The 12,720-nt window shown below is 42.3% G+C and overlaps 1 protein-coding gene across 1 annotated transcript in view; it reads right to left on the bottom strand.

The window, feature by feature from the left end:
- Positions 1 to 12,720, bottom strand: part of brsk2a (BR serine/threonine kinase 2a) — a 155,913-nt gene that overhangs the window by 116,298 nt on the left and 26,895 nt on the right. The gene's annotated exons all lie outside the window — the stretch shown is intronic.

The following is a 12,720-nucleotide window of genomic DNA, read 5'->3' as shown; positions in this document are numbered from 1 at the left end:
CGCATAATGCAGAAGGTTGTTGATTCGTCAGCAGCCAATAGGATTAGCAACGCAGAGTGTTGCATTGTGGGTATTCTCACGCCTGGGAGGTATGGCTCACTCAGTGAGGCAGACATTGGTGTTTAGATTTTATTCAGCAACAATGAATGGGTAACCAAAGAGGACGAAACAGAAAATGACAGGAATGGCGAGTGTGACCTGAATCTGCTAATCCATTCATTGGTAGTCATAGATCAGACTGAAATGAAAGGAAAACATTTGCAATGGGACATGACGTCAGCGCCGACACAACATGTCTAATCTTTTGTGAGACTGTAGGCTGAATCTAACCTCACATCCAAAGATGAGACAAAAATGGCTGCAGAGGTTTAAAAAACATTAAACATTGTAACAGAGAAAATATACCGTATTCAGCTGTAGTACAGCTCAACCTGGACAAATACTATACAACACAGTGACAGAGGTTAGTCGTTTTTTTATTCATTTATATGGACCATAGATTCATAGATTTAGGTAATTGTAGCTGATGTAGACATGCTCAGTAGGCATGTAGGCGAGCATAAAGTCATAACACATTTTAGCTCCACAGGGTCTCTATCAACAAACACAGTCACTTTGTACTTTAACAATTATAAGCCAGGTATCTTAAAACAATACTTAAAACAAGTTAAAAAACATCTAATATTTCATGTTTTACCTCTGTGCTGCTCAAAAACAGACGGACGTATTTACATGTGATCTTCATTTAGCTTTAAGTTGGGTTCCAATGCTGTAAGTCAACATTTTCAAACTATTTTCTGACAAAATAAATTCTCTATCTTAAAGTTATAATATGTGTTCAAATTGTCGGTTGTTGTTTGTTTGCAAACACAGCATTCTAAATGTCCCCCTCCTTTCCGTCCCAACAAGTGTGAGAGAGAGAGAGAGAGAGAGAGAGAGAGAGAGAGAGAGAGAGCGCACCATTGGTCGAGCAAGGTACAGACACAACAACACACTTCTAGTGAGTCATAAGTGATGATTTAGAGGGACTATTTTTATCTCATTTTATATCAGTGTTTGGTTTTATCAGTTAAGTGTATTAAATGAATTAATTGTGGCCTGATACTCAACTTTTGGATATACCTGGTAGGCAAAAAACACTACTGTATGTATGTATGTATGTATGTATGTATGTATGTATGTATGTATGTATGTATGTATGTATGTATGTATGTACACACCAGCAGACACAATCTCATCTCAGAAGCAAAGACCCACAGTCATACAAGAACATACAACACAGAGATACAATATTTACTCTCCATCTGACAAAATGCTTGTACTGTACCAGAGAGAAATAACACACAGACACACACATTATGATGCCATCTTTACTAGATACACAGATGAACAAACAAACAACGACAAACAAATAAACAAACAGCAGATTCACATAATGGCTGCCACAGAAACAGCAGACCCCAGTAGTCTCTCTCTCTCTCTCTCTCTCTCTCTCTCTTCCCACGGGAACACAGAAAGTGAGGGATTTAGAGAGAGGGAGTAAAAGAGTGTGTGGGTGAGTGCCAGCATTCAACAGAAAGCAAAAACACCCCAAACATCAGAACATGTCCGAGTGGATTATAACTACAGCACGTCACAGGGGAATGAAGCGGGAGGAAGGAAGGATGGAAGGAGCAGGAGGGAAGGAGGGAAGGAAGGAACGGTGAGAAATGAGGGGACGTGTGAGTGCGGCTGAGACTGTGGCGTCATATTTTTCAAACGTTTATCACTTTGAATAAATACCTGCACATGGGAACATACAGTACACAAACATACACTGATGAAGACTCAAACTATTCATTCTGTCACTCTCTGTCTGACAGCCCCTCTCCACTCACATGCGAGCGCACACCGCAGCAATACTAATCTCTCTCTCTCTCTCCGACTTATATCCCATCCCCTCTCCACCCCAACCCCCCTCCTCTATCCCATCCAATAGCCCCCATTTTAAAAATCTGCCTCTGCAGAGGGCGCCTTCAAAGCCCAGTAATCTGTCAGGGGAAGCAGCAATGAGGGAGAAAGGGGAGTATAGCGCTGGATTAGATACCCTCTCTTCCTCCCCCAAAATAACTCCCCCATTTCATTTTCTTCCTTTGCCTCAGCTCCGTCACCGCATTTACTACAGGATGTGATTTGACTCATTTTGCAGCTAGCTAACCTCCCATCCCTACTGGAAGCAGTAAGCTCAAATGTTGCCCCAACAAGTATGCATTGCACTGTTACAGTCAACAACATCAAATGATGAGAGAAATCCCACAATTCCATAGTTAACAGATCTCCATAAGGTTGTCTTTATCTCTGTGGAAATTGTAACTTAAAGGAATACTTCCATATTTTGGGGACCATAGATGTGAGAGTGGCACGATATGCTCATCTAACTGTTGGGCTATTGCTTTTAATAATAACGACATGCTTCAGAAGCACAACAAAGTACATTAAAGCAAATATCTTAGCAATACAGGGAAATAATTAAATTCCACCATATACCCAATTTTGATGGAATCATATTTTAACAGTATGATCAAATGATGTTGTTTTTCAAAATGTTATTCCAAGCAAACTGGAACTGAAAACCAACAAAACAAGTTAATATGCAAATCTGATTTAATACAGTGTCTATCACTATTCTCATAACTTCAATAGAATAGAATACAATATATGTATTGTACAAGTACAACAAGATATCACCCAGCCCTACTTACAGTTATATTATTTTGAAATAAACTGATTTGGTAGATTTCCATTCCAGTATATTTAAGACCTGTCCCATGCTTGACGCTTAACATTAATATGAAACCTGCTGCTCGACTCCGTCAGAGCCACACTGAATGAAAGAAGCCTAAGCCCATGGAACAAGATCATAGAGTGATTATGAAATGTCTAAGTCCCAGAAACAAGCATCTTAAATAGCCCCTCACAGGCAATCACAGGAGAGCTATTATGGAGTAGAGGTGTAGCTTAAAAGATTACTCTCAGAAGCCCTTTAAATTAGTTTCCACTTATTGTGAACATAGGACTAAAGGTGGAGCACAAACACAGAATTAGAGCTGAAAAAAAGTTCAAGCCCAGGGGGAATTGCAAAAGTACTGCAAATACTCCAGACCAGTGACTGCCAACTCAGAAGCTGCTTTGAAGAAGAAAAAAGGAGCATGAATGAGATTAAAGTATGATGTGTGGTCAGGAGAGATATCTTTCTCAAAAACTCAACAGGCAGAAAAGAGGATAGGATGAAGAGGGGAGAGGGTTGGGGGAGGGAGGTCGGGGATGGGTAAGCAGGAGGGGAAAGCAGGGTTGAGGAGGAATACCAGTTTCCAATGAATGACATCCATATTCCGGAAAATGATTTCATCATTTACATCAAGTTGTATAATAATCACTCAATTTCTTCCCAGAAACATAAATATCGGCCAAAATATATATTGATCAAAAATAGTTATTATAATACTACTACTAAATGACAACAATGGTAGCACTTAAACTCTACACTCCCTGTCCAAGAGAACCCCTGATAAGCTCCTCTATTATTTGTCCTCAACAATAACTGTCCCTCCTGTGCATCAAGGTCAAAGAATGAATTCAGGCTTCCACATCCAACATGATGCAGTGTGGTGTGTTCAAGTGACTACAACTGGCTGTCAGCCTCTACAATCAACAATATGTGAAAACGAACAGAAAACCTAGCTTCACAAACGAATACAAACACACAGCTGCAAAACAGGTCAGAAGAGTCTGTCTTTACCTCATTATTTACCCCAAGATTGAATATGAGATATGATTTTCTTAAAATGTCATCATTTAAGAAACCTGCTCTAATGATCGTAAACCAGCCAATTATACGTTTTTATTGCCACACTATCAATCAAAAACCAAGCAAATTCAAAGTTCTGCAGCTCTACTGCATCAAGGAGTAGCTGTATCACAGTACTGCAGAGAACATGTATTAATGGAGACTCTGTTGACTAAATCTAATAAAAACATGTAATCTAGTTTTAACTTTTAACTCCTCTTGTCATTCTCTCGGATTCTGTCCTAATCTTTCAAACCTCTTTGGTCTTTCTCCTCCTCTTCCTCCCACTCCTTGCCTTTGTTCCTCCACCTTTATTCTTGTCCTCTCTGTCCTCTCTTCTTCCGCTCCTCCTCTGTATAACCCACTGTGGATTAAGGTGTTGTAATATGCTGTGCTAAACACGTCGTTTTGAACACACACTTGGATAAATCCCACCTCAGTGATGGAACCATGACGGGAGCTGAGTAGCTTAAATCTCCGAGGACACAAGCGCATAAGATAGCGGGGTGTACACCCACCCATACACACACATGCTGTACAAAGACACACGACAGAAATGGACAGAGGATGCATAGAAGGTGAGGGAAATAAGATGAGTGTGTGGCATGGAGAAGAAACACAGGCCTGAGGAGAGATAAGTGGAGAGGTTGTTAAGGAAATGTCTGTGATCATTAGCACAGGCACGGCAACACAACTCTTTATCCTCTACCCGTTTGAGTCTCATCACTTCACTGTCTGTGACAATAGCTGCTTTTATCGAAGCCTGGTTTTGTTTACAAGAGATGTAGATGAAAAACAGTGCACTTTCTAAAACTGGTTGGATGAAACGCCAATTGACAAACGGTGGACATAGAACAGTGAAAAATGCATGAGAAAAATAGAGATTTATGTTATTGTGGGAGGTGAACAGTATTTAACCACGGCAATACTACAGTGTGTATTCACTCCATACTTGATTCTATAAATCATTTGAGACCCAATCTAAACGAAGGACAGGGACAGGAGAGGAGAGGAGAGGAGAGGAGAGGAGAGGAGAGGAGAGGAGAGGAGAGGAGAGGAGAGGAGAGGAGCTCTGTTTGGTGGAAAATAATGTCTACCTACTAACAATATGTGCTGATCTTAGGGGACGGGTGCATTTGGGTGTAGCCGTCAAGCGAAGCCCCTTGCTGTGTGCTTTGCATACGCAAGCAGGTGGTCTCCTGCACACGTCAATATATCCTGTCTAATTGAATGGGATAAGAAATGCCGCCGCTCTCCATCCATCTTTTATCTCTCCCAACCCCCAAATTACATGCACACACACACACACACACACAGTGGATGTGAACACATTTACGTGCACATATAAACAAGCATACACACACATTAACACCTAGCTCTGCACACTTAAGGGCATCCAGCACACACACACACACACACACACACACTGCCCTCCAGACCTGTCATTCTAAGGTAATTACCTGGCCTCACTAACTGACAGGTTTACAGCAACTATAGACCCCAGGCCTTGGGAGTCGTTATCCCTATATTTGGCCCACACACACACACACACACACACACACACACACACACACACACACACACACACACACACACACACACACACACACACACACACACACACACACACACACACACACACACACACACACACACACACACACACACACACACACACACTTCCATCCATGAAGGCACAGTAAATATGAATGTGTTGGTAAGGTTTCCTGCCCCTACCCATTTTTTTTTCTTTCTTTCCTCCCCGGGGCCATCCTAATACAGCTGCACACAGCTAATTGAGAAAAGAGGAAGGAGGTAAAACACAAGTACATCCACTACTGCTATTGACCTCTATGTTCCCCCTTACACCTATTATGCCCTAGAATGTCTTCAGTGTACAATGAATGGTTTCAATAAAAGCAGAAATGAAGTGCTTTATTCTTCCACATCACTATGTTTTCTATGGAATGGGACTGATTATATAGCTGGACAGCAATCATTACACATATAGAACTTTAAACATAAAAGCCTGCATGTAGCCATGTAAGGTTTTTACACTTACAAAAGCCTGTATGGGCGGGGGGCAGGGGTGTCAAATGTATGTCCTAAACCAGTCAGCACTTCCCATTATACACTGGATAAATGGGGACAGGCAGATAGGAGGATGGGAGGACCGTGACCTTGAAAATGACTGGGACGGCAGTGCGTGTGTGTGTGTGTGTGTGTGTGTGTGTGTGTGTGTGTGTGTGTGTGTGTGTGTGTGTGTGTGTGTGTGTGTGTGTGTGTGTGTGTGTGTGTGTGTGTGTGTGTGTGTGTGTGGCAGCAATTTAACAATTACATCTACTGCATAGGATCACAATGGCCTACTTTCCACCCCTGAATAAGGTAGCACATTTTTTAATAGCTGGAGATGTCCAACCAAAATAGTAAGTTATCTCTTGGTGCTTGCTTTTATTAAAGTGATTTTATCAATTTGTTATTGTTAATATTCTTGTGTAAAAATATATACGTATATTTATTAAGCACAAATAAAGCATTTGCAACAAAGGTTAATTTTTTTCTAGTACGTGTCAGACAACAAAAAAGGACATTGTCCAGAAAACCTTTGTTTCCCCAAAGGTCACACCATCATTATTAGAAGTTCTCAGTAGAAGTAGGTCAGGTAAGTGACTTATTTATGGTAAAGTTATTTTTAGTAGGACAGTGGACTATTTTCCTGTCAAATTTGTCTTTTCCATTTCCATTTAGACCATCTCTTCTAAAACAGCATGGCTGCCTTTTATTTATTGTAATTTTAATGTTCTCCTTTCCAAGACACAAACACTCTCATCCATAACAGAATAAATAACTGACTGCAAACAGCCATATCAAAGAATTAGGATAGGAGCAAACTCTGATTAGACACACTTTTGTCAGACTATTTGAATAAGTCCCAATCAGTTCACACCTGGGCGGTTTAAATTCGACAAATTTTGACAGCAAATGTGGTGGAAAGCTCCCATAAAAAAACATGATCCATTGTACTAATATTTTACTCAGGAAGGCAGCTTAAGCCTACTTAATTTGCTATATTTCAACCTAAAACCTCTTCGTCAACGAAGAGCTTCCCAAGCTGGCGTTACATGAACAAGCTGCAGAAAATGTTTAGCTATTAAGAAGAACAGACAGGCGCAAGGAAAGTGAGCACCCAGGCTCTGTGTTCTCCTCCTCGACTCCCTCCGCTCACTTCCCCCTCTCCCCCATCGCAGTGTAAATTAGCGAGGTAATGGCTAACACATCTACAAGCTGAGAAAGAGAGACAGGCAGAAAGGGAGAGAGAGAGAGAAATACAGAGATGGGGTTGGGGGTTGTAATGGGCTAAAATGAATGAACGTTGATCAAGGTTTGTGAACAGGGAACGTTCAGCTGTGGATGAAATGGGAAACATATCAGGACTAATTAACGTTCCACAGCAATCCTACTTTCAATGCACACACACACACACACACACACACACACACACACTCACACACACAGGCGGTCACAGCGGCCCTGTGCAGCTTTCACCGGCATATTAACCATGTAAATTGCACATGAACTCTTTGCTGCACCCTCCAGTTCTGCAAATCCGGCCCAGAATATATTTGCTGATGCCCCTCATATTAAAGCTGTTTGATGTGCACCTGTCAGTGTAGCTAAGAATCAAACAGCGCAGTGGTTAAAATTGTGTTAGCCTTTCCTCATGCAGGCCAGAGCCAATATTTGGAGTACAATTGCTAAGTCACAATAAATTGCCTGAGAGCTGTATGCATCAAAGCAGCTATTCTTCTGCATAATGATTATTAAAAACACAGCCTGTGTATGGGGTGTTTATGTCTTTTGTTAACACACACACGTTCGGGCAGGAATCTAACTCCTTCCAGGCCACCGCAACCACCTATGACAAACACATGCACACACAAGATATTACGCAGGGAGAAGTAGAGTAATTCGAGAACACTTAGCTAGTACTCAAATTGATCTCTGAAGCGATTTGGGAGAGTTGCTAAACATCTACACTCTAATTTATAGGGAATTAGCCAGTCAAGTAGCCTAGCCTTCTAGCATTCGCTAAATACGAGCTTGTGTGTACGAGCTCTTGTCTGCTGAATTTGAGTAAACAAATGATTTCTGTCCCTGAAGGCGGACACAAAGAAGAATTACAGTTCGACCTATTTGTATCACACACATAAAGAAATTGCATATTTTATTCAATTTGAAGTTCTGAATTAATTTGGTCCACTTTGCCTTCATTCCCTGTGAGAGTGAGAAAATATTCAACGCTCACAAAAATCAACTCTTTTGGAATGATAAGATGCTATTTCCTGTAATAAGGTGGAAATAGGTTTTCGCTTGCATCCGGGGAGATGGTAATTCTATCTTTCATGTTGCCCGCTCAAAATTGCATGAGGTCCATCTGCACACAATAGAATAAGACACCTTTCTCTGTGCCACCTGTGCACCGTGTTCACGTCCCCGCCTACCACAGTATAAGTTCATCTTAAGTCCAATCTATATGCACAACAGAAATGCCACGGACAGAATGAATCATCTCAACACTGTTATTTTGACTATAAAGAATATTCTGCTCTGTTGGACAGCTGGAGGTCAGTCACAACCTCGTCTTCTCCATGTCTCCCTCCCCTCGTGCTCTTTACGTATTCTCAGGCCTCGGTTACGCCTGACCCCGACGTCCCCTTCTCTCTCCTTTGAGGATGCCACTCTAGAAACATCCACTCTCTGCCACAACCTGACAGGCTGAACATCATCAATGCCCATGGCTCTATTCAGTGGCTCTCTCTGCGCTTATCACTGGTGTCAGGTCCTGCCTGCTTGCAGATGACATCAGTCTGACCCTGTCAGGAACCGACGGTCTCTGAAGGGGTTAAGAGCAATGCATGGCTGTTGTGGGATTTTTCATCCAAGGAATCAATGGATTCTGACAGCTTCTCACTTGACTTCTGAATAAACCACACCATATTGAGTTAGCAAACAGGTTAACACAGGCAGACGTGTCTCGTTAGAGGGAATATGTGGCGAGAGGAATGATGCTTTGACATCTGGGGGCAACTGTTCCTCAGAACAGTTATGCATCTGACGCGTGATGAAAAATGCACAATATATTTACCAAGAGACACAAAGCTAAAACCCATCAAATATTCGCACTTTCAAGTCCAAATAAATACTTCATAGATGAAGAGCGTAGGCCGACAGTTTGGATGAACTGCTCCAGCAGCTCAACAAGTTCTTTACTTAGCTCTCCCTGGTATTTCCCTACCGTTTCCTCCCCTCATTTCAATAACTTCAAAGTGCACAGCCTTTTCTTCTGCCGCCTCCCTGGCTGTGCTCTTGCCTCCAGTCCCAGGTAAGACGGGCAGAAATTAAAACGGAGAGAAGGTCTTTTTTGCCTCTTAAGTAATGATCAAAGAAGTGCTTTATCCTCATAAGGATATGCTGTGCTGTTTCTGGAACCTCTGTTGAAACCAGAGTCATTTCCCACTTGAAGGCCTGTTTAGTCAAACACTAAGCAGAACTGCTCTTCTTTGACATAATTGTGCCTGTAATGTAGTAGACGCCGCCAGGGGTATAACATGTCCCGGTGAATTTTTCTATTTCCATCAATTCTCTTTGAGAGCCATTTGAAACCTACTTTGCAGGCAACAACATAAAAGATAGCAACAAGGCAATTCATACGGAAGGCAGAAATACTGAAGCCGAGGTTAGAGAGAGAACGGCAGCCTCTGTCGCCTAAGCCTCTGGAGTATGCTCCACTGACCATCCAGTATTTGTCTGTGACAAAACAAAGTGTCCTTCTCCATCCTTCAGTTTGAACTGTCAAAGACTACACAGTTCAGACATGATGCATCACGGTCCGGAAACAAGGCATGCATGACTCTGACAGCCGCCGCAGCAGCGGCTAGGGGACATCATCACACCTTCAATTCCTGAGTGGCACGGACACGTTTATGACCACACACATACAGATATACCACACACGTACCACATACTGTATGCTGCATAAACCCATGTGCGCCCACCCACTCTGTGAAACACACACAGCACATGCACACACAATCTAAAGCTTTTTTTATCCAAGCTTTATACCACTCCACACTTCTGATGCTCATAGGCCCAGCTGGCAAAAGCAGATAAGACTGGTTTTGGGTACAGAGGGTTAGAGAGCTACTCAGGGACACAGCGTAGCTTTTTTTTCCGGAATACTCCTATTGATTTTTAGGCATAGCCAAGCCAGAAATAGCTATGTCTTACTCTAAAAATGTCTCACTTGCTACTCTGCAAAGTTCGTTGCACAGAGTGGGAGAATAAAGATTGGAAAGAGAGACCGCACAACCCATCAAGCCAAGAGACTCCAAGTAAAGCTACCCTTCTCTTCATCCTTCCATTTTCTTATAGGGTGAAAGTTCAACAGCACTCTAAAAGGGATTTCCCCTTCCTGCTCAAGCTCATACTCTCAGCCCAACAAAGCCACAGCCAGCCTGAACCAGGAACAGGGCCATCAAGTTTCCTTTACTGGAGAACGCTCGGGCTGTGAACCCTTTTGCTTAAATTTAGGACTTTGGTTTATCCCTCCATTGACGCGTGAATAAAAAGGGATATTCTCCACCACGTGGGCAGCTAAAGAAATGAGGGAGTTGTAAGGTATGCAGGGTTGAGATCATAACAAGCAAAAGTAAAGAGAATATATTATGAGAGGCAGTGGGGAAAAGAGCAAGACAGAAAGGTGGTTCACTAGAGAGAGACAGGAATGGAGACTGACATCGAACAGATTGGACAATAATCCACAAATGGATGTTGTGGAAGATTTTTCAATATCTTTGCTCAAGCAGAAAACAACTTGTAGTGACACCCATGAAAGGATTCGCTTGCAAAATGGAATCATAGGAACATCTTGCGCTTGCAAGAACGTAAAAGGGCCGAGAAATTCACCGCGGCGTGCACAAGACACAGTGAAATCACGCCGTTAGACACGCGTGCCAGAGGTACAGCGGCTGTTCTGCAGTGCCAGCTGCTGTGTGTAGCTGCTCATGTTTTACATGTTTTAAAGCCCAGTCGCTTTTATAATAACTTTCTTAACATTAAGAAGTAACAAAGAAGGTGGAGAGAAAGTGGGAGGCACCCCGGGCTGACTACAGAAATCAGTTTAAAAAGACTAGCTTAAGTACTTAGGACGAACCCGACTGAATTATAAAGCTAAGCACTGATTGTAAAGGACGATGAAGTTGGGAAATTATTTCACAGCGTTTCGTAAGGATTGACCTGCGGTTAAAACGCAAGGAGGCCTGAAGCAAGTGTGTGTGCGTGTCTGTGTGTGTGTGTGTGTGTGTGTGTGTGTGTGTGTGTGTGTGTGTGTGTGTGTGTGTGTGTGTGTGTGTGTGTGTGTGTGTGTGTGTGTGTGTGTGTGTGTGTGTATCTGTGTGAGTATGTGAGAGAGAGAGTGAGGGACACAGAGAATGAGAACAGTGTTCTTCCAGCCTCAGGCTTCTTTTGCACCTATTCTCCGCACGGAAAGATGCAGGAAAAGGGTGAAAATATGAAGGAAACGGGGAGAAAGAGTCAGTAAAACCTAAATAAAATAGACTGTAGGAGAACAATTCTGTTCTTACTCATATTACCAGAGTGAGAGTGAGAGCATCCAGTTTAAAATAAATCTGTAGGTGCTATTAGGGTCTGACCCGGGCATTTTGGGGGTTTTACACTTTTGTTTTGGGTTCTGACAACATAAAAGATAGAGATCTGTTTGAAAAGTATTTCTAATAGTTGCAACAAAAAGTTGAATGAAGTAAATGTTTTGTTCATAACCCAATCAGGCTGCTGATATTACCCACTGATGATTTGATGGAATAAACTGCTAAACATATTAGTCTTTCCCCAAATGAAACAAGCAGAGTCTTAGTATCACCCCAGTTCGATCAACAACCCCATCTGGCTCGTTATCCCTCCATCTCTGCTCCATGTGTAAGAGAAAAAAAGCGATGATGATAAACTTCTGGTATGTGTACTACTCTGATTTAGGCTGTCCTGTAAAAATGCCAAGCCCTCTTTCAGAAACCGTCCTCCATCTCACGCCTTCCCCATCTTCTACTAAGCTAGGAGAAATGGGAGAAAAGAGGGAGAATAGGTTGGAAAGGCTGGCGGTAATGGGAGTGTGCATGTTTGTGTGTGTGTGTGTGTGGGATTTCAAGTGTGTGTGTGTGTGTGTGTGTGCGCAACAGTGAGAGAGAGCTGTTGGAGTGGGCAGAGCGTATGATGTTCCAGCTGCAGCAATAAGCCCGTTCAAGGACACAGCGTCTTTTACACACTCACACACACACACACACACACACACACACACACACACACACACACTAACACACTAACATTCACCGTCTCAGATCTACCTCCCAGGGAAACGAATCACTGTTGCAAATGATATAAGTTAAATACATTTCTAAATACCCCAGGGACTAATGAGAATATCAGAGAAGGTTGAATTTATGATTGATCAAACGGCAAAGCCCGGAGTATTTGATCTATATGACCTTTATCAAGGTTTATCACACCAGACATTTATAATCCTCAAGAAGACTGCAAAGAATTGGATGCAGATTTCTATGCAAGTGGATCACAGGATGCAGCCAAAACAGCCTGAAGACAATGAGTATTTCAGTGTGATAAGAGGCAGATATATGCATTGAGCGAAGCTAGGGTCGCAGGTCACCGAGACACACGTCCAGCGTGATAAATCATGTACACAGTCGATGAATTTATATACTGTGACTCAAATTGGCTGTGAGTTGAAATAATGGCTTCATTTACTGTCAGTGACGCCTGGTATTTAAGGATCTGACATTCAACAATGTCAGGGGCACCATCGA

Source organism: Anoplopoma fimbria, chromosome 19 (genome assembly GCF_027596085.1).
Source record: "Anoplopoma fimbria isolate UVic2021 breed Golden Eagle Sablefish chromosome 19, Afim_UVic_2022, whole genome shotgun sequence".
In the NCBI taxonomy this organism is placed as follows: domain Eukaryota; kingdom Metazoa; phylum Chordata; class Actinopteri; order Perciformes; family Anoplopomatidae; genus Anoplopoma; species Anoplopoma fimbria.
This window is presented reverse-complemented; position numbering and strand designations above follow the sequence as displayed.